The following is a 6,017-nucleotide window of genomic DNA, read 5'->3' as shown; positions in this document are numbered from 1 at the left end:
AACTTATGAGAAAACATTTAGATTATCAAAACTGCTTCTACAGTCAATCTATTAACATGCATCATTTAGTTGATGGGTATGAAGGAAATATATTTCTTACAAATATATTACTATTTTCTTTTGGAAATAATATTAAACAGATTTATTTGATTTTACCCTAAAATTCACCAAATGATAGGTTCTTACAAGCTAATTGTGTGTGTAATCGGAAAATGTGTCACTGAGCTCATCGGGCTTAATTACATTAAAATCTACAAGTGTCTTCTGAACACAGAGTGGGTCACTTACCCAGGCTAATCCTCTGATATCATGGACTGAACGTTTGAAAGATATTAATCCCTTGAGATGTGAAGATGTTCCAGGTGGTGACAACATACCATTATCTACTCTCAACAATGCCCATTTAACATCACCACCTAAATATGACAAAGGAGCCAAGCCAGTGGCAGATAGGAGCTCAATTTTCACGTAAAAAGCTGAACCGTTCATCACTGGCAACAAAGAAAACAAAAACTGTCAGTTCCTTTTCCTTAAGACAAAGGCTTACTTTGTTCATTTTTGGGGGAAAAAATCTGCCAAATACTCAAATCTAAATAACTGTAATTAACATAGCAGTCACACATTGAAGTAAAAGCCTGTGTGCGGGCTCTGTTTCCCCAGAACCCAGTGACTGAAATGAAGGCACCAAACATTGGCTAAGGATTCACAATGACTCCTCCACCTCTAGCTCTGTTTCCTACTAGTTTTGTGATTTGCCGAACACCATGGCTTCCTCCATGTAAAACACAGTTGGTGTAATGAGAGCAGCCACCTCTGTGGATGTTGGAAAGAGTTCATGAACAAATACCTGATAACTGTCAGAATGGCCCCTGGCACATTGATGGTGCTGTTAGCTCTTGATACCGTCCACTAAAAAGTAACGTTAATATTAATCCTTTGCTTCAATGATATATTAAGTGTTCATCATATAATAAACATTTATTAAATAAATTTGAAGAAAATAAGATGGTTGGGGCTAGAGAGATGACTCAGCAGTTAAGAACATTGCCTACTTATAGCGAAGCCAAGTTTGGTTCCCAGCACCTCATGACAGCTCATAACCATCTGTAACTCCAGTTTGAGGGGGTCTAATACCCTTTCCTAGTCTCAACACTTCATACACACATGGTACACAGACATGCATGCCAGTAAAACACTCTTACAAATAAAATAACTAAATGTTTTTATTATAAAAGACAAAAGCTAAATGCCTAGTTTATCACCTAAAACAGATAGCTCCTGTGAATTCTGACATGTTGAGTTTGCAACAGACGCTGAATCCTACCTTCAATAGTTAATGTCTGTAGAAGTTGATTTTACACAGTTAAATTAGCAAGGGGGTTAGACTGATAAGATGTCAGGAAGAGTCTAGAAGGAGAACAATGAAGGAGCCAGGCTCTGGGGACCAGCAAACATGGGTCCAAGTGTAAGACATATTATTTCCTGAGGGGCTGGTGATAGGGCAATTCTGAGGAATGTGGATAATTGATCAGAAACAGTAAAGTCTCAGTAAAGATGCTGATTTCAGTTAGTGAGAGCGCATGGACTGGAGAAGTGGGGGAACAGTGAGATCACCAGGATGTAAGATCGAAAATAATGAGGTCTCACTTAGGGTTTTAATAGCAAGAAGACGGGAAACCTGAGGAAGGATGAAAGGGTAAATTCTCCAAGAGCTGGTGAGTATTGCTTCCGCATTGAGGTGGCCTTCTATGCTCTTCGCAGAGGCATGAAAAGGGGCTAAAGAGCACAAATAAAATAAATAAATAAAATGAGGTTTGCCCGGTAGGTTTGAGGTAAAAGACAGGAGACAGAGACAGACAGAGAGAGACAGACAGAGAGAGACAGAGAGACAGAGAGAGACTCTTCTATTGTAACCCAGGAGTCTCTGGAACATCAAGGAGAGGCAGATGCTGATCAGAACTGGAGACTCGGATCTGAGACTCGGTGGCTCATGAGTAGTCATGGCAACCACAATCGGAAGGCGATCACCTTGTGAAAGCATTTGGCCATGACCAAGGACACAGCACCTGCTTCCCAATGGACAAGTTGAGGAAGAAAAGCCTCCCTGAGAAAAAGGATGTGACCCTCCTGAGGGAAAAGGATGTGGTCCTCTCTGGAAGGGAAATGATGTGGTCCTCCCTGAGAGAAAGAGATGCATTCTTCCCTGAGGGAAAGGATGTGATCCTCCCTAGGAGAAAAGGTGCATCTCTAATAACTTCACTTAGTCTCAAGACCTAACAATAGGCATATCCCTCTCTCCCTTTCTAGTCCTCTGCCTTATCTCAAGCTCTGGGGTTGTGCTTTGGGTTACCCTTGTAAGAGCAACGCCTTACCTGAAATCCTACCTCACTCCCTTCTCACCTCAAGGCTCCCATTTCCTTCATGAAGATTTTAAGTTGCTCCACTAAGTTAAACCACAAGCAAACCCAAAGGCACAGTAACCAGTGGAGTAATGCAGGCACCCGCAGCAAGCAGCCTGGTGGCATCTGCGCTTGGCAGACTGTCCCTCCCAGGGCACCCAAAATCACATTAAGCCTCTCCCGTGTGCATTTGCAACCCTCCATGGAGGCAAATGCAAAAGCAGAGATGACAAGAACAGAAGGCAGCAAATGGAATATAAAATGTGGCTCCATCCCAATTCCACCCCCTCTTCCAGGAGGAGGGAAGACTGGGGAGGTGGTGAGGTATTTTAGGGCAGATGATTCCCCAGATATACAGAGCCTGGGAGTCCATTGTTTCCCACCTGGTGTACAGTATTGTCCTGGTCTCCAGGCAAAGCAGGAAATTAAAAAAAAAAAATCACCACAAGACAGACTAAACCATCTGTATGTGTGGGACACTGAAGATTCTCAGGTGGGATAACTATATATCTACGGGATAAAATTAAACCACTTACATATTCATAAATTCCAGAATTTGAAAAGTAGACTCCAGCACACACCAGGTATTCTGGCTGTTGAATTGGAATACTTCTTCAGGACCTACTCTTGAAAGTTTAAGTACAGAGCTTTGCAACTGGAAGATCCAGGTGACAACCTGCGCTTGAACTCAGAGAGGAGTACATAGTCTCTAGTGACTCAAGAAGTCCAGAGGAGCTGTGGACAAAGGTTGGAGTGGGAGTGGGTTTATGTGCAGGCCTGGTCCAGATTGTAGACCCCAACAGAAAACCATGGCTCTGGAAAGGGGATGTAACTGAGAGCAGCCAATGAGATAGAGCTGCTACTCAGCAAACCCAGCCTCTTTCATAGACTCCAACATCGACCAATCAGGACTGCCCTTATTTATATAGTTAGATGTTGCATGCATAGTGTCTCACAAAATGGACACCAACACAGCCCACACCTTACAGAAGAGGTCTTTTGCTACCATGACCACATTGCCTTTTGGCACAATCCTAAACAAGCTTGCCTTTTTTTTTTTCTACTCTGCTCTCAATTTCTTAGTTAACCACAAAGTGTAGGAAGGGAGCAAGACAGACATACAGTTACTAAATTTACAGCCTGTGCTGTGCTTCTGTGGCCTTTGGACTCTTTCATTGACACACTTCTTTTATCGATGCTTCTAATCTGTCTGTATGGTTCAGAACACTGCCTGGGGGAGACCACAGACTCTTCTCTTGATTTGTGCAGCTTAAGGCGAATGCATTCCTTTTCCAGCTCCTTCCCTAGGGAGTTAGATCTCGGATACTGTGTTAGAAAGCCAGCTGAGTACTGGCATGCATTTATGTACCGGATAAATAAAAAACATTATCATGCACTTGTGTAACATACAGGTGTCTGCTCACCCTAAGTTCTCATTTCAGAAAGCTTGCGTACATTTTGGACATAGAGAAGCCAATAGCCTACCTGATGTGCTACTTCGATACGTCCATGCTTCGTGGCTGGATTTGCTGTCTGCTCCCAGGTCTATATTTAAATTTGACTAAAGCTTGCTGGTGATTACTGCTTCCCCTGGTTCTCATTGAGATCCTGGCTCCTACTCATAAAGGCTTCAGTTCAAATTGTCACTAAAATTGCTGGGTATTAACATTAAGAATGGAGCAATTAAGACTGTGGATATTCTGGCTTGCTTTTCATTCTCACCTAGAGCCTACTGACTCTGAAACAAGGGGACCACATATGCTGGATACTGAGGGCAGACTTGGAATTCTGGGAATGCAGAGATTATAAAGAGTTCATTCCTTTCTCTCCCTTCTGCTTTTTCTCCTCAGTAATGTCCAGCAGAGATTACTGTGTGTCTAGAAGGTATCAGAAAGTTACTATCGCAGCTACTGGGGTCACAGTAGTGAGCCTGGCCAACCAGAGCCCCTCTCTCCAGAAGTTCACCTTTATTCAGACAACAGTGAGTGTTATGAAATTAATAGGGGGGGCATGAGAGAGGGTGGGTGAGATAGATAGGGTGGGAAGGGAAGGGCTCTCTCAAGATTTGACATTTAAACTGAGAACTGAACAGGAAGAAGGACAGTGGGGCTGGAGAGATGGCTCAGAGGTTGAGAGCACTGTCTGTTCTTCCAGAGGTCCTGAGTTCAATTCCCAGCAACCACAGGATGGCTCATAACCATTTATACTGAGATCTGCTGCCCTCTTCTGGCCTCCAGGCATATATGCAGGCAGAATGCTGTATACATAATGAATAAATCGATCTTAAAAAAAGGGGGGGGGGCATTGTGATGTTTGAGGGAATGAATTCTCCAATTAAAGACAATGAGGAATTCAAAGATCCTGAAGTGGGGAATAATATCTAAGGAGTTGAGGGTATCAAAGGGATCCCTGCATGCTTTTGTGCTCTGCAACAGAGAGCAGCATAGAATGAAGTCAGCTTGAGGGGAAGATACCATCTCACTGGATAACATGGAAACCAAATATACTGATGAGTTTAAAATTTATCCAGGCATGGTAGCTCACACCTTTAGTTCCAGCACTCTGATAGCCATGGCAGATGGATCTCTGTAAGTTTGGAGCCAGTGTAGACTACATAGCAAGTTCTAGAACCACAAGGACGACATAATAAAGAAACCCTATCTCAAAATAAATTTTTTTCAGAATGTAAAATATAAGGAGCTGGGATCATATCTTGTGGTATATGACTTGCCTAGCATGCATGAGACTCTGGTTCTGGCCTCTGGTACCTAAAAGAAAATGAATTTGCCCTGTGCTCTCATGAGAAATGACTGGGGTGCTGGCTGGAGCGGGCGATGTAACCTGACTTGCATTTTTTTTTAACTAGGCAAAGAATTTTATTAACCTTTTCCAAACTTTATTTCTAGGCTTCTTCAGCCTAATTTTCCACAAAGAACGAATTAGGTAAAAGCAAAAACTGAAAAGAGCAGCAGTGTCTGGGGCCTTGGAATTAAAAATATTAGCGATCTAGATTCTATCAGATTCATAAACAAAAAGATTAAAAAGCAGTCATGATATAAACCAGCAGCTCCTGTAACTTCTGCAAGTGTCACCTTCTTAAGAAGGTGCCTCAGAGCCGGGCGTGGTGGCGCACGCCTTTAATCCCAGCACTCGGGAGGCAGAGGCAGGTAGATTTCTGAGTTCAAGGCCAGCCTGGTCTACAAAGAGAGTTCCAGGCCAGCCAGGGCTACACAGAGAAACCCTTTCTCGAAAAACCAAACACAAACAAACAAAAAAGAAGGTGCCTCAATACCATTTGCCTTGTTCTTAAAAGCGTCATCAAAATTCTCCACCAGATCTGGAACTCCTTCCTCCTCCTCTCCAGGAGCAAGTCGTGCTTTTCTGTCCGTGGATTGTCTGGGCAGAGCTTCTTCCGGTCTCCTTAAACTACTCAGACCGGCTGCACCGAGCTGCTTTAGGATGCTAGGAAGCATGTCTGTCAGCCGCTTTGTCTCAGCGTGGCCTGCAATGGTGAAAGTGTTCACTGCCAGAGACGCCTGAACTTTAGAGTTGTTAAAATGAAGCACTGTTCCTTGGTTTGTAAACGTGTTTACCTCTTCAATACCCCTAACTTCTTTT

General features: G+C 43.2%; 1 pseudogene; it reads right to left on the bottom strand.

Annotated features, from left to right (window-relative positions):
• Positions 1 to 739: 739 nt before the first annotated feature.
• The window catches only part of LOC110302341, a 126,596-nt pseudogene continuing 121,318 nt past the window's right edge, over positions 740 to 6,017 (bottom strand).

This window comes from Mus caroli, chromosome 9, assembly GCF_900094665.2.
Source record: "Mus caroli chromosome 9, CAROLI_EIJ_v1.1, whole genome shotgun sequence".
Taxonomy (NCBI): domain Eukaryota; kingdom Metazoa; phylum Chordata; class Mammalia; order Rodentia; family Muridae; genus Mus; species Mus caroli.
Note: the sequence above shows the minus strand (reverse complement) of the source record. Positions and strands in the feature narration are given on the sequence as shown.